The sequence below is a fragment of the Pinus tabuliformis genome, chromosome 4_1 (genome assembly GCF_031772625.1).
Source record: "Pinus tabuliformis cultivar Carrire ecotype Pingquan chromosome 4_1, CPIR1, whole genome shotgun sequence".
Taxonomy (NCBI): Eukaryota; Viridiplantae; Streptophyta; class Pinopsida; order Pinales; family Pinaceae; genus Pinus; species Pinus tabuliformis.
This window is the reverse complement of record NC_142303.1, coordinates 408,540,018-408,565,482: the sequence shown is the minus strand read 5'-3', so window position 1 is coordinate 408,565,482 and position 25,465 is coordinate 408,540,018. Positions and strand designations below refer to the sequence as shown.

At 37.2% G+C, this 25,465-nt stretch overlaps 1 pseudogene; it reads left to right on the top strand.

Moving 5' to 3' along the window:
* Positions 1-865: 865 nt before the first annotated feature.
* On the top strand, positions 866-2,243 carry LOC149176049 (protein SMALL AUXIN UP-REGULATED RNA 9 pseudogene; annotated as a pseudogene).
* The last annotated feature ends 23,222 nt before the right edge of the window (positions 2,244-25,465 follow it).

Genomic DNA, 25,465 nt, shown 5'->3' with positions numbered 1-25,465 from the left:
AACTAATCCACTTCTACGTTAAATCTTGTAATATTTTTCTTCCTTCAATTAAACATTATATCATTTACGAGCTTTTCATATTACTCGTGATCTTTTTCATATTACTCCTAATCTTTAAACCTCAAAGAAATTTAATCTCTCTCAACATTAATAAAGCCGGAGTTAAAAAGTCTAATACACTATAAAGTAAAATTTATTAATTCTTTAAAACATTTATATTCACACGCTCTACCTTCACATAGCTAGAAAGTAAGTGCCACATAAAAGTAACTTTGGATATTCTCTATTAAAATTCCATTCCATATAACGATAATCTTTTCCTCCACGAAGGCGGCTGCTGCCCAATTTGGGCAAATTCCCACCCAGTCCACCTCTCAACCACAGAGTCTTCTGCAAAGGATATCTTCAAAATGTTAGGTCACCCATAATTTTGGAATTGATTGAAGAAATCTGGTTGCCAATAATTTTGAAATTGATTGAAGAAATCTAGTTTTGTCAACAAGATAAACGCTAAGAATCTCATCGCAAATGTTTTGTCTGTAATATAAACTAAAGCTTGATTGATAACGTACACCCGTTTACAGATTCGATGTTTGCGGACATCAATTAAATGCCAATTGACTTCGGGTCGCAAAACGCCAACGGAATTTCGTTTTGCACTGAGACGTTTCTGCAGATGTTTAAACTTCTAAAACTCCAGGGGGTGTTTCTTGCCTCAAAGTATTCGCAAGCTCGTACGGTGGAACAAGAAAGCTTTGATGTTTCTGAAGCGGTGGTCCAATGGATTTCAATTTCGTGCGACGAAGGGCCCGCTGTAGCCTCCCACCACAAAATTCTTGATATCTTTACAATAGCTTCAATAATCGTGCAATTCCCGGATTCTTCTTCAATTGGATTCTCAATTCTGGATTCTTTTCATTTGGATTCTTAGCCAAACAGATGACTCAACTAGGCCCCTCTGTTTCAGAAAGTGGTTAGAAATACAAACTTGGTGTTGGTTGAATTATCTTTAGACGGGGGGAAGGGTAGTTAGGGTCTTATTTCTGTCTGCCAACAATTTCTGCCCTTAAATTTGGGAAGGGTAGTTAGGGTCTTATTTCTGTCTGCCAACAATTTCTGCCCTTAAATTTTACATAAGTACGAACTGGATTCATCTGCTAGCTGCTCAGATTGCTTTGATATTATCTTTAATTTTGTCTCGGAGAACTGTTTGTATATCAGAGCTAGGGTTTTCAGTTTGTATAGCAGAGCTAGCGTTTTGTCTGCTAATCTCTGTAAAGATCGCTGGGATCGAGGGTTTTCTCTGCTAATTTCTGTAAAGATCGCTGGGATCGAGTGTTTTCTCTGCTAATTTCTGTAAAGATCGCTGGGATCGAGGATGAAAGGGAAAAAAATCGATGGAATCCGTCAGATTGTGAGGCTACGGCAACTTGTCAAGAAATGGCACATGATTGCTCGCAGCCGGAACGCTCCGTCGGGCGCGGTCCTGTGCAGTCTGTCCCCGATATTGAATCACCGCGCTCCAATCTCCGATGACTCTGATCAAGATTGCAGCACAAATCGGGCGCTGCCCCCGCCTGACGTGCCGGAGGGTTACCTGGCGGTGTACGTGGGAAGAGAAAGGAGGCGATTCATCATTCCGACGAGTTATTTGAGCCGCCCCGTGTTTCGAACCCTGCTCGACCGGGCCGAGGAAGAGTTCGGCTTCGATCACCGAGGCGGGCTCACCATACCCTGTGAGGTAACTGTTTTTAACCAGGTTTTAAGCGTTCTTGGCAGGAACGATCCGGCCGGTCAGAATTTAAGCCTAGATGAGGTCCTCGACTTTTACCCCATGGAACGAGAGTGCGGATCCCAAACCCTAGCTAGTCCAACCCCGCTGACGTTTTCTAATACGGCAGCTGTCCAATAAGGTTTTCAGTGAAAGGTGGCTTCAATTCATTGAAATTTTAGCCAGAACCAGGAAGAGTAATTGGAGGGATATCTTGCAATATCAGGGATTATTGAATTTGTGATTGGAAAAATTCCGAATTTGAAGGTGTAGAACAGGCTTGAAGCTGTCGCTTTCTGCAGAAGACGTTTATCAAGCAGCTGCCTCTCCCCGAGATACTGAAGAGATCCGTCAATTTAACGGTTTTTTCTTTTGGTTTGCAGTCTAGGTGAAGTTAGAAACGTCGATCCGTTCAGAGATGCTGTAACTGTAATGCTTTTTAGAATGGATTTATGATATTTCTCTTAAAACACTCAGTTCGCACTGAAACATTGGACTCTGAGGGCGGTCATATCATATTATTGTTTTTGAATTTAAATTTCTGTTCACATAATTTGTTTGACAATAATTTTTCAGTAAAATTCATATAACAGAAAATTTTATCAAGGCTTTCAAACCAAATAGTATGATTCATCTTCAAGACAATTAGTGGGGTTTTTTTCTTAAAGATGAAGTAACACTAGTTGCTTCAAAAGGCCAGATTTTCTCCTCTATGTTTTTTTACTGAAAGAATTATTATCAAACATGTTATTATTGTTTTTGAGAAGAGTTTTCCGCAAAAATTACACAATAATTTATTTGTTGAAGTGTTTCGAACCAGTGTGGTTCGCTGCATGATATTTAGATATTATTATTATTATTATTATTATTGTTTTATTCATAATTCATGGTAAATTTTAATTCTCTTCAATTAGTTATTGCTATAAATTATTTTGTCGTTTTATTTATTTTGATATTATATATAGTTTAGGTTCGGGCAATTTATACTTCCAATGGAAGAACCAGTTGTTAAGAGAGGAAAACTAATATTAAGATGGTGTAAGTCTGGTTGAGTTGAGATACTTTTAGTCTAATTTTTTTATGTTTTGGAGGATTTTTGGATTTTTTTTTGTCAAATTTTAAATTTGACAAAAAATTGTTAAAAATAATCAGAAGTTTGAATTATAAAATCTACATAACTAAATAATCTAAGCTTTTGTTAAGGCACTAAATTTATTTATACATTCAAAATATATCATAAATAACAACAAAATCATGATTCAACTGAAAATTGTTTTGCTAATTCCTATCAAAAATTCCAAAAACATATAATATGTAAAAATTATAATGACAATTAGTTCCCTACCTAATATATAAAATTTCACAAAACTCAACCTTACCTCAACTAAATAATTTATAGTTCATGGATTTTTAACTAATTAGATAAAAATTCAACATATTTAATAACAAGTTTTCATCATAAAAATATTATGAAACTTTATCAATTCTAAACACTTTAAAAAAATATAATGGTCTTATTAACTAAGAACCCAACTCTTATCAACTTGATGAAAACCACACCCCACACAGGTCAATCATATCAACTTAGGTAAACTTTATGAATCACTTTTATACTTCATAACAAATTGCAATAATACACTTCACTTTTTCCTTTTTATTTTTTCCCATTTTGATTTGACCGACTTAATAGTTCTATAAATCAAGTTGCGCAAGCCACGATACTGGTACATTGTCAAATGGTGATTGTGTGCTCAGTTTTTAAATTATACTGAAAATCAATTGTTTTCGTCATTTTTAAATAATAATAATAATAAATATATTTATAGAGAGAGTTTTTTTTTTAAGGTATTTTCCAATTTAATAGGAAATAATTTTTATTTTATATCATGTTATGTTATGTAAATATTTTGATTTGATTAAATTATGTAATTATAAAATTGAAATCAAAATATAATTAAAAAAATAAATATAATATAAAAATAAATTACTAATTACTAATTACTAATTAAAATATTTGACTAAATCAAATTACTTAAAAATAAAATTAATAATTATAATTATCGATTATTAATAATTAGCCTAGCCTAGATCCATAGTAACTCAGGGTCTACTAAGGGCTTTGTAGATTCAGAGTTAAGATGGATCTAGGCTGGTTTAATAATAATGATAATTAAATATATTTTAATGACAGGTAAATAAATGTTATTTTTTTGGAAATGAGGCAGATATCTCTCTCTCTTTATTTATACACACTCAAGGTTGTTAAATTAAAATTATTTAATGTTTATTTAATAGTATGTAGTTATTTAATGTTATTTATTAATATAAAATAATTATTATAGTTGAAATTGCTTTTAAAATTAAGATTTTTTATTTTTATTTTTTAAGAATTTGGTTTATATTGCCTGCCGGGCGTAGAATAGGTGTTGATGGGGTGTAATATTGAATCACTCCACGAGGTGAAGCTCACCGATTCAGAACTCTGTGGGAAAAAATCTAGCCATGTTAAGGGCTAGTGTGGGCGAGGCCAGGTGCGATACGCGAGTGATTTTGACGATTTAGATGCCCTTGGGTCGTGGTTTTTCAAGCCACACGGCAAACCTGTTGTAATCTCTAGAGAACGCAGACAGCTTCACCAAAAAAGGCTAATAACACAAAATATATATGGATATCGTAAACATAAAAATCTATTTTGTGATGGATAACTAGTTGCATTGAAAGTAAATAGGTATTCCACAACCTAATATGGGTTATCAAGTATGGGGGCGGACTGTCATGAATAAATGAAAAACGTAGCAAACATAATGGTTCATTAAAAAATAAAAATAAAGATACGAATAGAAGGTCACCATAGAAATGAAGGAAAATTGTTGACTGACTATACGGCGACTAGCACAATGAATTTTCTTGCACAAGGAAGGGGAATGTGGTGTGAGATTTGTTGTGTGTGGGGCCATATATCGTCCAGTTGTCCAATGATACGAAAGTACGAGGCTGCGACCCACTCTATTTTATGACTTTTTCATATCAATAGGGAATGATATCCATCACTATCGTGCACTAGAGATAATGTGCGAGTGCACATCTAATTCATTCCAGGTACACAAACCCGAAGGGACGGAGGCCATGTCCACCGAATTCAACCAACCTAGACATAACTAAGGTGGGAAGTATAACTGATAAGGACAAGGACGAGGAATAGTGACTCAGGCACTCAGTGGACGAGGTTGAGGAAGAGGAGGATTTGGCCAAGGAAAAAGTATCATAGTTTGTTATCATTGTGGCCAACAAGGACACTTAGCACGGGGCTACACTAATCCTTGTTACACTTGTATCTATTGTAAATCGTTAGATCATCCGATGGACAACTACCCCCAATTGATCGCCAAGTGGCAAGAGAAAATGGGAATCAACATACAAATTATAGTTGTTAAACCTCTCAAGACTCAACAATGAGTAGGCGTAGTAACATAGGCAGGTATCAGGACAAGAGAAAATGTTGCAAAGCCTTGGACCTCACCACCACAGTGGGTAAGGGGGGCACTTCAACCACCTCTGAAGTTCGACCTTGTATGGGAAAAGACCATGTATAAGGAGACGCAATGAGAAATGGTTGTGGTATAATGGGATAGGCCAAAAATTATGCATGAAGCATCTATGCCAAAGATCTTTGATGACATTATAGGTAGGGAGTACAAGACAATAATAGATCCAGTTTAGAGTCTATTGCAAAGTCGTTTACAGCTGCAAAAAGTCCCTTTGACCTTAGAAAAGTCTAGGAAGATTGTGAAACAACGTGCCAATGGATCTGAGGAGACTATCGTGTGAGATTGGACACAGATTGTCATTGATGTCAATATGGAAATATTCGAGGAACAAAAGACCCAAGAGGAGCATAACAGAGGATGCAGACAACCATCGCAACAACAAAGGAACAAGCAGAGCTATAAGGAAGTAGACAGAGCCATCAGAGGAGCATATATCATACATATGTGTTTGTACACTATCAGAGGCATAAAACATTATCTATCTATATATATATATATATATATATATATATATATATATATATATATATATCTATATATATATATATCTATATATATATATATATCTATATATATATATATATATATATATATATATATATATATATATATATATATATATATATACTAGCTATCGGGCCCGTGAAAGCCATGTATTCATGCTTTAATACTATTGGTGGACAGAAAGCCCATATACATAGGCTTAACACTATCGAAGGCGGATTGCGGACTTGAAACTCTATACATGGGGGTGTTGAGTTGTATTGGGTCGAACAAATCGTATCGCTATGAGGGGTCTACATTAACGTCGAGCTCTGACCCTGTGCAATTTTTGATCTTCGATAGCGAGTATCGCAGTGGCACTTCGGAAGTGGGAGCTACAATATGTCAAGCGGTCCACTGTGATCGCCGATAGCGATATCGCATCAAACCTCTGCCAGGGGCAACTCCTAACTGTGAGGCATATCCACACAGACCCACCGCACATTCTAAGTATGACTTAATCTATGATCACATCCATCGCATATCGCAAGCCGTAAAACCTTGCCACATCGGAAGCACCCACTGCAATAGGCTGTGGACCTGATGGGCATATTAACTATGGTTTAATACCATATCGCATCCAGTTCATCGGAGTAGTGGAGGATCAGTCGTCGGCCATCAGCGAAGTCATGGGTCCAAAATATAAAGGATCCCTGGGAGTCATGAATCACCGATTGCGATTTAATCGTGGACCCGATGCAGAAATAAACATGGGTGTAACACACCCTAAAGTCCACCCTTCAGTCATTTCCACTGTTTTTCCTGTGTTTTCCTGTGTAATCATGTTTTTGGCCTGCACAGGGTTCTTAGGCCAAAAGGCCTATGATAACTGGTCCGTAACTAGTCCGATGATTCAGGAGGGTGTATCAGAGCGATGGAGAGTGCGATTGGGGCATAATGCCTCCGTTTAAACCAAAGACAAAACTCTGTGCATGCCCACAATCATTGTCAAAGGAGCATTGTTACAGTCGTAACCAGTAAGATGTGTTCTCTATGGAGTTTTGGACCTCTCAAATGAATCTACGTGTCCTTAGAGAGTCGGTAAACTTGCACAACATAGAGGAAGCCACGGCGACCAAGGAGGAAGACAAAGAGGCAGTGGTAAGTAGAAATGAAGAGACAGAGGCATGGGGAATGAAAAAAATAGTAAAAACAGAGAACTGTTGTAGTAGTTGTTGTGGTGAAGAACTAGAGTGTGAGGTAGCAGAAGCAGCAGAGGCAAAAGAGGTAGCAGAAGCAGTGGAGGCTGTAGAGGCAGCAGAAGCAGGAGAGTAGGAGTGAGAGAACCTCAGCTGAATAGAGTGTAGCGGCATACCAGTTTATACCATGGTTGGGTTGGAGCCCAAGAGGTTGGAGCCTCAGAACTGAACAGGACAAAAGTCAGTGCGGGTAGGTGCTCCTAAGTGCAGAACCACTGCAAAACATAGTTGGTGCTCTGGAGGTTGGAGCCTCATTAAAGTCCAAGTTGGAGCTTGGAAACTATTCACAATCAGATATATACTTATATTGTATTTATTTCATTGCACTATCTTGAGTTTTAATAAAAGCATTAATTCTAGCTGTTGATTTCTTTGTTCTGTGTGTACATATACATATCTATATATGCTTTTGGCAATCACTAGAACAATTAGAAAAAAATAAGAAATACTGATTCACCCCCCCTCTCAGTGTTTTCAACAATTGTTGGATACAGATTGTCATTGATGTCAATATGGCAATATTCGAGGAGAAAAAGGAGCCAAGAGGAGCATAACAGAGGACACAGAAAACCATCGCAGCAACAGAGGAACAAGCAGAGCTATAAGGAAGCAGACAGAGTCATCAGAGGACCAATGGGTGCATTTATATTATCGAGAGCTATTGGGCCACAAAAGAATTATATGCATGAAGATACAAGCGAAGGAGCGTATATCATACATATGTGTTTTTACACTATCGGATGCATAGAACCTTAGCTATACATATATATATATATATATATATATATATATATATATATATATATATATATAGATATAGATATAGATATATACTATTGGGCCCGTAAAACCCATGTATGAATGCTTTAACACTATCGGAGGTGGATTGCGGACTTGAAACTCTATACATGGGAGTGTTGAGGTGTCTCAGGTCTGGCACATCGCATCTCTATGAGGGGTCTACGTTAACATCGAGCCCTAACCCTATACAACTTTTGATCGCTAATAGCAACTATCGCATCAACACTTTGGAAGTGGGAGCTACAATATGTAAAGAGGTCCATTGCGATCACCGATAGCAATATCGCATCGGACCTCCGCTAGTGGCAACTCCTGAATGCGATGCATATCCACGCATACCCACCACACATTACAAATATGAATTAATCTATGATCGCATCCGTCGCATATCGCAAGCCATGAAACTTTGCCACATTGGAAGCACCGACTGCGATAGGCTGTGGACCCGACATGCATATTAACTACGATTTAATACCATATCGCATCCAGTCCATCGGAGCAGTGGAGGATCGACTATCGGCCATCGGCGGAGTAATGGGTCCGATATATAAAGGACCCCCAGGTGTCACAAATCGCCGATTTTGATTTAAGCATAGACCCGATACAGGAATAGGTGCAATTGTAATATTTCCTGAAGTCTGCCTTTTAGTCTGTTTGACTATTTTTTCTCATATTCTCTATGTAAAGGAATGTCTAGCTTGCGTGGGGTGTTTTAAGCCGAAATGCTTAGGATGGTTGTTCGGACGGTTCAGAAGGTTGAATGTAAGTGAAAAAGGGTTGAATTATGGTGATTATGATTGCGATCGGGACAAAACATATTCGTTTAATTGAAAGAACTCTGTGTATGCTGCAATCAAGGCCAAAAGGAGCACTTTTACGGTTAATCGGGAGGATGTGTTCTCCGTGGATCGCTTGGACCAGTCTAATGAATCTACATATCCCCATAAATTCAGTGAACCTGCACATCGTAGAGGAAACCATAGCGACAGAGGAGGAAGCCTAAGAGGCGGTGTAAGTAGAAATGAATGGACAGATGCATGGGAATGTATAAAATAGTAAAAACAGAGAACTGTTGGTGTTGTTGTTGTGGTGAAGAACCAGAGTGTGAGGTAGCAGAAGTAGCAGAGGCAGAAGAGGCAGCAGAAGTAGCGGAGGCTATAGAGGCAACAAAAGCAGCAGAGGCAGGAGAGTGGGAGTGAGAGAACCTCAGCTGAATAGAGTGTAGCAGCATACTATTTTATACCAAGGTTGGGTTGGAGCCCAAGAGGTTGGAGCCTAAAAACTGAACAGGACTAAAGTCATTGGGGGTAGGTGCTCCTAAGTGCAGAACCACTGCAAAACAAAGTTGGTTCTCTGGAGGTTGGAGCCTCACTGGAGTCCAAGTTGGAGCTTGGCAACTATTCACAATCAAATATATACTTATATTTATTTCATTGCATTGTCTGTAGTTTTAATAAAAGCATTAATTCCAGCTGTTGACTTCTGTGTTCTGTGTATACATATATGTATCTATATATGCTTTTGGCAATCACTAGAAAAGTTGAAAAAAATAAGAAATACTAATTCACCCCCCATCTCAGTATTTGCAACAAGTGGTATCAGAGCTAGCTTCTTCATACTAGCCTAACAGCTTGAATAAGGATCTGCAGCCATGATGAGAAATCACGAAGCATCAGGAAGACCTCCTTTGTTCAATGGCACTAACTTTGGTTTCTGGAAGAAAAGAATGACCTACTACTTAATGTCCCTTAGACCCGCAGTCTGGAATTTTGTTCAAAATGAATACCAAACGACTTCCACTCTTCCAACCGACCCAGATGAGAGGAAAGCCTACATCGCAAATGCAAAGGCCTTGAACTCCATCATTAGTGGAATCACTGATTCTGAGTTTACAAAAGTCATGCACTACACCTCTACCAAAGAAATGTGGGAGAAGCTAGTTGGCTTGTACGATGGAGACTCAAAAGTCAAAAAGGCAAAGCTTCAAACTCACAAAAGACAATTTGAAAGTTTGAGGATGGAAGATGAAGAAGATATTGTAGCATACCTCCTTCGAGTAGCTGAAGTGGTAAATTCCCTGAAAGGATTGGATGAAAAAATTGAAGAAAGTACCATTGTTCAAAAGGTATTAAGGTCTCTTCCAAATAGATTTGACTCCAAAATAAGTGCTATAGAAGAAGCAAAGGATCTAGATACCCTCAAAATGGATGAACTCCATGGAATTCTCACTGCCTATGAAATAAGGAAAGGTGGCACAAGCTCCAAAGATGCAGCATTCAAGGCCTCAAAGTCAAAGAAGGGGAATGAAAGGAGCTACTATAGTGATGAGTCAGATGTGGAATCCGAATTGGCCCAATTTGTATGAAAACTGAAGAGAGGATCTAAGCTTAAAGGTAAGTATCATCTTATCTGTTTTAAATGTGGTAAAATAGGTCATTATGTAGCAAGATGTCCTCATTAACATAACAGTGCTGATGAAAGAAATTCTAAAAGAATGGCACACAAAAAGAAAGGGTTTAATAAGAAAAACTTCTTCTCCAAGCAAGATGAGTCTGATGAGGATGAGTTTATGGTCATGAAAAAGAAATCATATGAGGAAAGTGATCATGATGAAAGCCAAGAAACATTATTCATGGCACTCACAGATGATGATGACTCAGGGTTGGAAGGAAATGTAGATGAACTGTTAATAAGCACCATTGAAGAAAATGTGAAACTACGGAACAAAATCATTTCTCTCAAAGTGGAAAATGAGGAAATAAGGAGAGAAGGTCTCTTGGAAGTAAAGCTTAAAGAAAAAGAAGAGACTTGTGAAGAACGTGAGGCCAAAATAGTGTCTCTGAGAAAGGAGTTGGAGCAAATTAAAAAGGGTTGTAAAAGCTCTCAAATACTTGAAACTATTCTGAAAAATCAAAAACCTCAACATGACAAGTATAGAATAGGTTTCAAAGGAGAATCCTCAAGAACTAAGAATAGTACGAAAAGCTATGTTGAAGCACTTTCCTATAATCCAAAGGATGAAAAAGTATGTTATCAAAAGTGCATCCTAGATCCCAAGAATGAAGAGAGAATTACTCCAAAGAAGAATGTGGAGTCGAATCATGGACACTAGAGCAAATACAAACCTGTACTCAACGAAGGGCCCATCGCGAATCCAAAGAATGAGAGAGGAGTAATTCCCAAGAAGGAAATCGACTCAAACTGTGGTTGCTTCAACAGGTAAAAAACCATCTTTCTTGGACACTGCTTTCACTGTAAAAACTTTGATCATCAAGCCAGACATTGTATGGCTCATAGAAGTGAAAAGACAAAGATAAAGGACCGAATAATCAAGTCATATGCCCCCAAAAAGCAGGGACAAATCAAAACCTTCAATTCGTTTGATCCCTTGACCAAATTTGATTTGATCCACTCTTTCTACTACAATAATGGACACTATGAACAAGACTGCCCACTCAGAGGAAGAAAGACGAGTAGCAAGAACTCCAACATGGATAAATGTGGCCTGGCTCTATATGCTCAAAATAATGGAAACTATTGGTTTGGGGATAGTGGGTGCTCCAGACACATGATAGGAGACAAAAGGATGTTTCTCTCACTGAGCAAAAAGGAAGGGAATGTGTCCTTTGGAAGCGGATCTGGCAGAATTGTAGGAAAAGGAACAGTTACTCTGATCAATGGAAAAGGAAAAGCTCAAGATGCTTTGCTAGTTGACAGACTCAAACAAAACCTCCTGAGTTTCAGCCAAATATGTGATCAAGGACATAAGGTTGTTTTCAGTACCAAAGATATTGAAATTAGGAACTCTACCTCAGGGGAACTTGTGGCAAAAGGGGTGAGAACATCATACAACATTTACATTTTGAACAAGATTTAAGAAAATAAATGCTTCTTGAGTTAGACAGATGAGAGTTGGCTGTGGCACAAGCAATTAGGACGTACAAGCTTCGAAAATCTGATCAATATCAGCAAGATCAAAGTTGTACGAGACATCCCAAGGTTGTTCAAACCAAATCAAGGATTATGTGGTCCATGTCAACATGGAAAGCAGACCAGAACCAACCACAAGACAAAGGATCTCTCTACATCGAAGCCCTTGGAGATCATCCATGCTGATGTGTGTGGGCCAACTAGAAATCAGGGACTCCAAGGAGAAAGGTAATTTGTGTTATTTGTTGATGATTATACTAGAATGATGTGGATATATTTTATAAAGTTTAAATCTAAAACTTTTGAGTGTTTTAAGAATCTAAAAGCCCTTGTAGAAAATGAAAAAGATTCAAAAATTAAGTGCCTCAGAACAAACCGAGGGGGAGAATTCACATCAAACGAATTTAGTGAGTTCTGTAATATTCATGGAATTAAGAGGGAATTCTTTACTACCAGAACACCTCAGAAAAATGGGGTAGTTGAAAGAACAAATCGAACAGTCCAAGAAATGGCAAGAACAATTCTATTAGTAGCAGACTTACAACCTAGATTCTGGAGAGAAGCAGTAGGGACAAATTAACACCAAATTGTGAAAAAACTCCTTATGAGCTATGAAAAGGAAGACCTACTTCGGTGAAGTACTTCAAGATCTTTGGAAGCAAGTGCTTCATAAAAATAAATGATGGATCACCTGGAAAGTTTGATTCTCAGGTTGATAAAGGGATATTTCTTCGATACTCTACATGGAGCAAGGCTTACAAGTGCTACAATGATCGACTGAAGAAAATAGTGGAAAGCATTGATGTAAATGTTGATGAAGATCTTCTAGAAAAGGAAATCGAAGAACATGAAGATGACTTTCTCATTGAAGAAGAAGAACCTAAAGAAGAATAAATAAATGAGGAAGAAGAAGAAGAAGAAGAGGAAATAGAACCACCTAATACCCCTTCAAAGATGAAGTATGTCCAAAGACATCATCTAGAAGATCAGACCATTGGTGATAGAAATGAATGTGTGTAGACCCGAAGAAGGATAAAAATCACACCCAAGAGAAAATTCGTTGCCCTCTTATCTATGATAGAACCAGAAACATTTACAGAAGCAAGGATCCTCATTGGGTAAAATCCATGGAAGAAGAAATGTCCCAAATTGAGAAGAACAAGACATGGGAGCTGATACCTTATCCAAAGGACAAAAACATAATAGGAACCAAATGGGTGTTCAAAAATAAAATGAATGAGGAAGGATAGGTTATCAGAAACAAGGGAAGACTTATCTGCAAAGGCTATTCACAAATTGAAGGAATTGACTTTGAAGAGACAATTGCACTAGTGGCCCGTATGGAAGCTATTAGGATGTTCTTGGCATTTTCTTGCTCAAAAGGATTCAAAATATATCAAATGGACGTGAAATCAACATTTCTAAATGGGGAACTCAAGGAGGAAGTTTACATGGAGCAGCCAAAAGGTTTTGATCTAACAACAGGAAAGGACTTAGTTTGTAAGTTGAGAAAAGCTTTATATGGGTTGAAACAAGCTCCTAGAGCTTGGTATGCAAGATTGGATCACTACTTACAACAACAAGGCTTCAAAAAGGGAGTGGCTAGAAGTAATCGATACATAAAGACAAATGAAGGTAAGTTACTAGTTGCTCTTATTTATGTCGATGATCTGATTTTTGCTAGTAATAATGATGAAATGAGCCATGAATTTTCTAAAAGCATGTCAAAAGAGTTTGAGATGTCAATGATAGGAGCGCTGTCCCACTTCCTTGGACTTTAAGTACCTCAAACCAGAGCAGGATTATGTATATCTCAAACCAAATATCTAAAAGACATGCTAAAAAAATATGGAATGGAGGACTGTGCACCCATGAGCACATCTATGACCACAAAATGCAAACTGAGGAAAGATGATGACTCCCCTCTAGTAGATGCAACTCATTACAGGTCAATGATTGGAGCCATTCTATACTTAATAGCGACAAGACCAGACATAATGCAGGCAATAGGAATGGTGGGAAGATTTCAATCTACTCCCAAACAATCCCACTTATTAGCTATAAAAGGAATTCTCAGATACATGAAAGGAACTTCTGATTTCGGTCTTTGGTACCCAAAGAGCTCAACACCGACTGTCATTGCATACACTGATGTTGATTGGGCTGGAAGTATAGATGACTAGAAAAGTACTAGTGGAAATGCGTTCTTCCTAGGAGACTGTTTATTAACCTGGCTCAGCAAAAACAGTGATCCATATCATTATCCACAACTGAAGCTGAGTATATTGAGACATCAGATTGTTGTACTCAGATACTATGGATGAAGGAAGCTCTAAAAGATGTCGACATATGCACAGATCAACCGATTACAATCTGTTGTGATAACACAAGTGCTATTAGTCAAAGAAAAAATCTAGTGATGCACTCAAGAACCAAAAACATGCCAATCAAGTATCATTTCCTCCGTCAGCAAGTAGCTGAACAAAACATCGTCCCGGAATATATCAGTACTAAGGAGAAAATATATGATATTTTCACAAAACCTCTTCCTTGAGAATCATTCGAAATCTGTGTCAAAAGATGGGAGTTATTTCTTTATCGTCACTCAAGTTCATTCATAAAGATGTAGCAGGATAGGGGGAGCAGTTTGATAGGGGGAATCCATATGCATTCCTTTGCCATTGATGTCAAAGGGGGAGAGCAGAAGAATATTGCCATCAACAACAACAGAGGAACAAACAGAGCTATAAGGAAGTAGACAGAGCCATCATAGGAGCAATGGGTGCATCTATATTATCGGGAGCTATCGGGCCACAAAAGAATTATATGCATGAGGATACAGGTGGAGGAGCATATATCATACATATGTGTTTTTACACTATCAGAGGCACAAAACCTTATCTCTCTCTCTCTCTCTATATATATATATATATATATATATATATATATACACATTTATACTATCGGGCTCGTAAAACCCATGTATGCATGCTTTAACACTATCGACGGACAAAAAGCCCATATACATAGGCTTAACACTATCGGAGGCGAAAGACTTGGCTCCAGGGAAAATACACTATCGAAGGTGGATTGCGGACTTGAAACTCTATACATGGGAGTGTTGAGTTGTATCAGGTCCAACACATTGCATCGCTATGAGGGGTCTATGTTAATGTTGAGCCGTGACCCTGTGTGACTTTCGGTCGCTGATAGCGAGTATCACATCAACACTTCGGAAGTGGGAGCTACAATATGTCAAGCGGTCCATTGCGATCACCGATAGTGATATCGCATCGGACCTCCGCCAGGGGCAACTCCTGACTGTGATGCATATCCATGAAAACCCGCCACACATTACAAATATTACTTAATCTATAATCGCATCTGTCATATATCGCAAGCCATAAAACCTTGCCACATTAGAAGCGCTGACTGCGATAGGTTGTGGACCTGACGAGAATATTAACTATGGTTTAATACCATATTGCATCCAGTCCATCGGAGCAGTGGAGGATCGACTGTCGGCCATTGACGGAGCCCTGGGTTCGATATATAAAGGACCCTCGGGAGTCACGAATCGCTGATTGCGATTTAAGCACTGACCCGATACAAGAATAGGTGCAATTGTAATATTTCTTGAAGTCCGCCTTTTAGTCTGTTTGACTATTTTTTCTCATATTCTCTGTGTAATGGAATCTCTGGCTTGCGTGACGTGTTTTAAGTCGAAAGGCTTACGATGGCTATTCCGACGGTTCATAAGGCTGAACGTTAGTGAAAAAGGGGTGAATCATGGCAATTATGATTGCGATCGGGACAAAACATCTTTGTTTAATTGAAAGAACTCTGTGTATGCCAAAATCATTGCCAAAAGGAGCATTGTTACGGTAAACCGGGAGGATGTGTTCTCCACGGATCGTTTAAACCAGTTTAATGAATCTACGTATTCCCAGAAAGTCAGTGAACCTGCACAGCATAGAGGAAGCTGCAACGATTGAGGAGGAAGCCTAAGAGGTGGTTTAAGCGGGAACAAATGGACAGAGGCATGGGAATGTATAAAACAGTAAAATCAGAGAACTATTGGTGCTGTTGTTGTGGTGAAGAACCAGAGTGTGAGGTAGTAGAAGCAGCAGAGGCAGAAGAGGCAGCAGAAGCAGCGGAGGCTGTAGAGGCAGCAGAAGCAGCAGAGGTAGGAGAGTAGGAGTGAGAGAACCTCAGCTGAATAGAGTGTAGCAGCATACCAATTTATACCAAGGTTGGGTTGGAGCCCAAGAGGTTGGAGCCTCAAAACTAAACAGGACTGAAGTCATTAGGAGTAGGTGCTCCTAAGTGCAGAACCACTGCAAAGTAGAGTTGGTGCTCTTGAGTTTGGAGCCTCACTGAAGTCCAAGTTGGAGCTTGGCAACTATTCACAATCAAATATATATTTATAGTGTATTTATTTCATTGCACTGTCTTGAGTTTTAATAAAAACATTAATTCCAGCTGTTGATTTCTATGTTTTGTGTGTGTGTATATATCTATATATATATATATATATATATATATATATATATGTATGTATGTATGTATGTATGTATGTATGTATGTATGTATGTATGTATACATATACATATAAATACATATATATATATATATATATATATATATATATATATATATATATACACACACATATACATATACATATACATATACATATACATATGTATATGTATATGTATATGTATATGCATATGTGTATATATATATATATATATATATATACTATATACATACATATATATATATATATGTATATATATATATATGTATATATATATATGTACTATATACATACATACATACATATATATATACATATAGATATATATATATATATATATATATATATATATATATATATATATATATATATATATATATACATATAGATATAGATATATATATATATATATATATATATATATATATATATATATATATATATATATATATATATATATATATATATATATATATATATATATATATATGCATATGCATATACATATACATATACATATCATATACATATACATATACATATACATATACATATACATATATATATATATATATATATATATTCTTTTGGCAATCACTAGAACAATGAAAAAAAATAAGAAATATTGATTCACCCCCCTTCTCAGTATTTAAAACACACCACAGGTCATGAACCAAGTATCTTGTAAGAAGTGAACTGGTAAAGAATTTCAATTTGACACACATATCAGGGAGTTTGAGATGGATAACATCATATCGGACTTGGGATTAGATGTTAGTATTCTACCAAAAAGAACATGGGAGATGATGGGGAAGCCAAAGCTAACATGGTCTCCAATTCAACTTAGATTAGCTAATCAGTTTCATATTTTTCCTATTGAATGGTCATCAGAAACATTAGTGGACCTCAATGGAGTGTCTAAACCGTTGATCTCGAGGTGATCGAGATCATGGATGACACCGATCCCTATCTATCTCTTCTGGTGATTGATTAGGCTTTTGACAACCAGGTAATTATTAATTGAAAGAAGAGATAAATGATTTTTGGAGGTGGAGATATTTGAGTGATAACACCATTGAATTTGAAGGAAGTAGATCAATATGATGAGCTAGTTAAGTAGAGGTTATTCAGGAAGAATTGGACAATATATACAATGTCATAACTCAACGAGATGACCATGTAAATCCTACAACCGATGAGGTGCTGAGTTTTCTCAACATTGGATCTCATGCCTTAGATTTAGAAGAAGTATTGGAGAATTGGTAGAATTGGCTACATGAAGTTAGTATGCAGAGATGTGCACATGTTATGAGGATGGTGCACTGGATAGGGATAAAGGTGCATGGTCAACCTTGCTTCGATGGGTTCTCATAAGTAGATATTTTTGTACAGCAGTATGAGGACCAAATATTGACAATCATAGGATTCTCACACTAGACATTGCATTTTGTGCCACCCTAGCCAGATGGTGGGCTTCTCATAAGGAGCAAGTCACGAGATGGAAACATTGTAAACACATGATGAATATTAGGTTTAGAACTAATTTTTGAGTCCCTGGAGATAAATATTTAGGTATGGAATACCCCAGGACTAACCTGAAGTGGTTTGTTGCAACATGGACCAAGGGATGAGTGCCACAACAACACTGGGTACATCAATTTATACACCTTGGACATCATTCCAGCTAACTGGTATATTTAGTTGGAAGTGTGCAAAGGAACACGAGGTTTGGATGAAATGGCACAAAAATTTAGGAGTACATTTAGCTTTGAAGCAAAAGATCCAACGATGCAAGATATTCACTACTAATGAACCGAAAATGATCAAGATTGGGCCACTATATTCTACACATCAACAAAAGGAACGTGGTTGTGTGTGGGATTCTGACAGACCCATGATTTGCGACGCAGTGGCCAACAATGACGTGCTTAGCATCGACCCTTTTGACAACACCCACAAAGTGAGTGAAGTCTTACTCGAGGTGATAATGGGTGACTATCAAAACTAGGTTTCTACTGCCTAACAGGTCATTGTCTTATGACTCATGACACACTATTTCGAGTTAACACCTACTTCACTATCAACCTATTATCGTGCACTGTGTAAGGTGTTAAGCTTTTCAATTGATTAGATAACAAAAGAGTTTGGGACAAGTGCGCTCGGTGGATAAAAACAAGTGACAACTACAACCATTAATGGTTAACTCGACACCAAATCCAGAGTAATCCATTTAAAAACATACACCATTGGCCATTAAAGACAAAATAGAAACTACACTCCAACTAATCTACTAGCGAAAATAATCATTAGTTCGTACTTCAATCCTCCGACAACCATTCAACCCATCATGCTCATTCAAAAATATTTAGAATAACAAATATAATTTCCATACCATTACATAGTCAGAAGACATCGAGGTTAACAACCATTGCATCATAAACATTTATATTATTAGAAGTTAGAAAAGCAACTAATTCATCGAAACAAAATATACATTTAGACAAATACACATAGGAAAATGGAATAACTTATCTAGCCATTGGTTTATATTATCATTAATAAAAATGGATTGCACCCATAGTACATTCATCAAATAAACAAGCTCGTCGGCCTTCCAGAAATACCCTATGAATTGACAGAAACCAAATCATTAGCTCAATCCATAGGGAAACAACTCATATTAAAACCATATAACAATATGCATATAATTTACAATAAAGTTTCCTCGCCACGATAGAAAAAAATACTCTAGAATCCAATAAAACATATACAAACATCAGGCACTCAGATGATGAATCTATAGCTCAATCTTATCGGTGTTGAACTAACATTTGGTGTCCGTAGATAGAATCCAGTGTCCTACAATCATCAACCAACAACCAACCCTTACTCTGTCCTCGGAGGATATTATTATCCTCATCTAGAAACCTCTCGAACCCTTTCAGCACCTCGCCTGATCACTGCAACTGTCCTAAAAATTGTTAGGATATTTTCCTCATCCTTTTGAGTTGTCCCATGCATATCAACGGTTGTTCAAAATATCCTTCCCATTGTGCGACTCCACTTTTCCTCATCTCCTCTTTCCTCAAAATATATTGAACTTCTAATCAGCCACACTCTCCTTAGTTGGCTCCACTCTTTTACAACATCCTAACCGTCGAGATTCTCCTCCACATGCCTTCTAGTCACCACTACTATCCTCCTTCTTGACATCCATCTACACCATGCCCTACTTACTATTTCAGTCCTATGTTGCACTCCACCTTAATCTTATGCGCTACTTACACCTACTATGCGGTCCTAAACTTACAAAATATTTGCAGAATTTTTTCTAGGCTCCAATAGGCCCCCAACACAAATTTGTGGCTCATCATCAAGCCACTCAGTCCTTCTCCTATCCCCATGGATTTGAGACCTCTACCATTACTGAGGTTGTCTTATTTCCTTCAGTATGACTTTTGTAGGGAAAAACATGGAACTCAGTTTCCTTGAAGCTCTTAAAACAACCAAGAATGGTTTACCCAAATTCCCCTTCCCACAATGTTGCTCTTAGAAAGAGAAACATAGTCACCATTTTTTCTTCAGGTCTAAGTTCTATGTTTATCCCTGGTATTTATCTCCTTCTTGCAACCATAACTACTCATCTCGGTAGGGTTGGGAGAGACCTCGAGTTAGTTTTCTTCTTCATGATACAAGTATCTATCTTGTCCACTTGCTAAGGTAGTGACATTGTCCCACACATTCCCATGATTTGTCATTATGCACTGGGACAAAACCCCATCACGTTACTACAACTCCCCCAATAAGAAATTTCTTGAGACTTCTCTGCCATATGGACTTGTAAATCCACCCTTCAAATGGTGTCAAGATGAGCTAGTTGGTGCTATTATAGCTTTACGTGAGAGACATCTCTATGATCAATGGGAACCCTTAGTTGTTTAGGCCACCTGATACAACTTAACCACCCTTTTCAACATACACCTCCCATTCCCATTCCTCTCATTCAAGCTTCCTTGTTGCAACCTCCTTTTCCACAGTCACATCCTCTCGTCAGGTATACAACCTATGGTGGTCCTTTCTGCCATCTCCTTTACCTTTCCTCCTCATTCCTTTCATGCCCTCTGCATGCCTCTATCAATATACTCTCTTTGTTGTGTTACGGTTGTGTAGTCTTCGTTCCCTTTTCTACCAAGCACTTCCTATTTCCTCTACTCCTGTATTATCCTAGGAATTACTCTTCAATATTTATTTGTTCTCCATAACTCCTTAGGGTGGTGTTTTATAACATTTCCCTACTTCCTGCTCCTTCTCATAGCTTTACATGATAGTACTTCGATCCAGATCTCTGAAATTCTGCATAATTCTAATATTAACCTACCTTCATATTGGTTTGATCTAATGGTTTGCACGTGTCCTCCCTTCATCCAAATTAGTTCCAACTTAATTTATCCTTTTAACCTTAGTATTATCCCCTTTTTATATCTCGTCCCGATAATGCATAGTTTGCTTGATAGATTGCGGGCTCCCCTCTATTACAAAATAAGATTCGAAAATCCTCTCATTTTCTTTCTTTATTTTCCACACAAATTTCCCTAAATGGATTGGTCATTCTGGTGTAGTTTTTATCATACGATATTGACCCTCATTCATGTCTCTAAGCCTTCACATGTTGACCTACACCATCACTTGGTGTGCCTGGTATGAAAACCCGTCTTTCACCATAATTTATCCACAAAGTTCTCTTTTAGCGGTGTTTCCACCAATACAACATGTTGTCTATCTTTGACCACTTTTATGTACGGTCCTAACTCCAACTCGACCTCTTTACTCTCAATACATTAGATTGGCTTATGCCTCTTCTTCATAAAAACTCTAAACATCATCCTGACTATTGTTCATAAACATCATCCTGACTATTGTTCATAAACATCTTGAATTTATTTGCATAAATTTTTACATATATACATAGGGAATGAGACTCCCCTCTTATTATTACTTGGTTATCTAGCCCGCTTCATGAAAGGTGGTATAGTCATAGATGATGCCCACCATTTAATAACACATAGAAATTCTCGTAGCCTCTACATCTTCAAGCTTGGCTTCATTAGTGCTTCTCATTTCCCTAGAAACATCAAGAGCATGTTTTGGATATTTGTACAACAAGTTTGCAACATTTTTGACAGTATCATTGTCCCAATAATCTCCAATAGAGGCCATCTTGGGACTTTCTTCGATCTTGATCTTTGTCTTCTTATTCTTGTTTAGTTATGCATACTCCTTGAGCTATGATGGTGGTCCTTTCACTACATTTTCACCTTCAACTTTCAAAATTTGGATGTTCTGGGAATCTTCATGATCCTCTCCCTACTTTGTGACTTTGTAGCACTCCAGGAATTCCTATACTTTTTGTATATGTTGATGCTCAACACATGATGGTCTACTGATGGCCATTTTCGGTTCATTAGTAATGAATATCTTTCATCACAACACCTTTAAAGCTTCATCCAACACTGGCTCTTCAACTTCACAGCTAAAGGTAGCCCTGAAATTTTGCAGCAATTCATTCCGATCTTGTGTTCCTCTACACACTTCTAATTTAATATGCCATTTTGCTAGGATAACATCTAGGGTGTGTATAAATAAATGTACCTATTCCTACTGTGGTACTCGTCCCCTGGTCCATGCTGCAACACACGTCTTCAGGTGATTTCTGTGACATTCCATACCTGAATATTTCTCTCAAGGGACACTAGGGTTGGTCTCGAATCTGACTTTCAATAGTTCCTTACCACAAGGGATTCATTTGATAAACCTCTGACATATCACGTGCGTTCGTTAGATACTACACAATACCCCTATTTTGACTACATATTGGAAAATTCCTCTAAAAATCACATTATTTAACCCCCTACCAATATGAACCCAACACATCCTCCCAATTTAAAAACCCCTACTTTCATTAGATATTGTAGATATCCATTTTTTCATTAACATTTTTTATACCCCTTTATATTTTTTCATTAACTTTGAGCTCCATTTCTTATACCCACCACTATAAAAACCATTTACCACCTATATATCCTCTAATATATTTGTTGGGAAAATACTAAGATGGGGGGTGAATAAGCATTTTTAAAACTCACAATAATAATTTTCTTTTCTGAAATGTATACGCGAATTGACTGAACCCAACTAGCGTATATACATGACTATTGTAAAAGAAACTAGTGTATCCTCAGTAAAATTGTAAAATAACTAATTCTTTATTTTTTAAACTTGAACCAAAATGTAAGAGATTTATCAAGAATTTGGTAAGCAGTAAATAGGTGTAGTAAGAACAGAATAAAGTATCACACATGAACACCAGGATTTAAGTTGGAAATACAATGTGGGAGAAAACCACAACTGTTGTCATCTCAGTCTTCAAAACTTACTAATATCAAAAACTTCTTACATTCTTGTATTGGTGCAGACTCATATGAGTACATAGGAACCCACATGTTGAAGGCTACAACCTTCACTCATTCTCTAGCTCCTACTGGAATGGAGCTCAAACCCCCTGATCTGATCACCAACTACTACTGGCAGGAAGCATCAACTTCCTCACTGAAGGCTCCAACCTTTAGCAACATCCATGGACCAAGTTTCATAAATTTGCACACTGGATACAATATCAACACTTAAGCTCAAAAATCAAATTGTAACTCATCACTGTAATACAATCATCAATCTCAGACACAACTGAATCAAACAATCACTGAAAACCCATTCAGCTAACACTTAATCAAAATTCAACCAGTCAATTGGAACAGTCAAACCACTATAACCAGTACACATAGTGGAATTCAGAATATCACATCAATACATTGAATCAACTGCAACCCTAATCATTCAAATGTCAAAATGTATACCCTACTTCACTTAAGGAAACCCACATGTATACATGCTTTTTTGTAGTGAAACTAGTGTATAGATCTTAATATACTGAAAACTGAAAACTTGTAATTTTGAGTCAGACACAGAGTTGACCAGAGATATTCTGAAATATTTTTTTAGCTTACAGAACCCTCATACAGTTGGAAACATCAATAATATTTTCAACCAATCAACATGTAAACAAATTCAACTTCATCACTCAATGAGTTTTACTTCAAAAATTATCACTCAACCCAGATCAACATGAGGACATCATTAACACACAGCAAAGAATCAACAACACTGATAAGTTTGATCAGTCATTTATGAACAAAACCCCCTTACTTTATATACGTGACTTTGAAGAAGCTAACCCACGTGTATATGCACTTTTCCTGAGACCAACCAAGATATATATTTTCAAATTTTGACCTAAAATTGTGCAGCCCTTCAGAACTTCAGAAAGACCCAGATCATAATATTTGGAGATAAAAAGATGTGTCAGTACTGAGATCTAGTCAATCCATGAGTATATCATACAATGAAAATTCATTGCAGGTCTCATGATCCTCACCCATCATTGCATCCGTTGGTGCATAATTACTTCAGACCTATGTGACCATTATTGCCCTTACAATGAAAATATACTTTAGATTGAAGTATTCATCAAAAATCCTTTCACTTGCACACCTAGCACTTTGATCTTCACCTCTTTGTATAGTTTAGCCCTTGTCCAATACTACGTGTCAAAAATACACTAGTGCCAATGGTAATCTTTGATGGGATCAATATTTGTTGTCGCGCACATTACTATGGGCCAATACCATGGTAAGGGCCATGATATTTAGAATACCATGGTACAAAAACCACACGCTACTTTGCTTCACCAAAATCACGTGTATACGTGACTTGTCCTTGACAAACCCGCGTATAGATTTTCAAATATTCACTTGTATCAAACTGATGATTCTGGTCTGTAAACCTTTGACCCATCATTCTAATATTCTTTTCCATTGTTCTTTCACCTATGAAATGACCTGTGGATTCATCTAGTTACCATATACTTGTTCTGTTACAAGTGAATTTCCATCAAGGACAACACATGCATCATAATGCCAACAATCTCCCCCTTTTGAACTTGATCACCTCAACATGTAGAAACCTGTTAGATACATGAAATAACTATTACTCAAACACCAAGATATTGTCCCCCTCTGGCATCAAGGGCAAAGGGCGGACCAAAGCTTCCCCTTTGGATCTGATTTGTACATGCTAAATCTTCAGAAATATTTTCAAATGAAGATCATGACACTATAACTCAACTGAGTATGAAATTTTTATCATGAAGGAATCATACTTACATCAATCACCCAACCAAGTGGGGATACACATTTGACTAAACAACCCAATCAAGTGGGATTACATTTTCAGACACTACCACCCAACCAAGTGGGATTACATATTTGAAATGACCTCAAAAAGTCCATACATGTCCGAATATCACAATTATTACATCATAGATCTCCACATGACATTTACATCAAATGACAGATATGACATTAATAAATGAGACCAAAATATCTTAAAAGTAGCATAATTCAATGACCAGAATGCCAAAAATGCACTATATGTTTCAAGGCTAATGCTTCCCATGAACCTGTGCTCCATGTTCATTTTCAACAACACATTCATCAAAGCATCTTCATCAATTAGATAAATATAAATGAGAAAAATATAACTCAATACCATATTAGAAGATTGTGCCCATCAACACCAGACCAACAAAAATCAAATCATAGCTGTTAGAAGCATGTCAGAGTTTGATCTTGAGTCTTCCCCACTGTTTTTCTATTAGAGAAAACATATGCCAATGTTTGCAAAGAAACACGCATATATACATGACTATAGTTCATGAAACCCACGTATAGACAACAACCTTCTGAATTTTCACTTGTAGACTGAGGAGACTCGATTAACAAAAAAATGAGGGAGAGACAACTCCCAGTTTCTGTCTGAGATGTTCAAATGCTTCTCTAGGAAGGGGTTTAGTAAATATATCAGCAACTTGTTCTTTGGAGGGAACATACTCCAATTTAACGTTTTTCTCAGGCACTTACTCTCGAATAAAGTGATACTTAATGGGAATATGCTTCGTCTTGGAGTGCATAACAAGATTTTTCGAAATACTAATAGCACTTGTATTATCACATAGGAT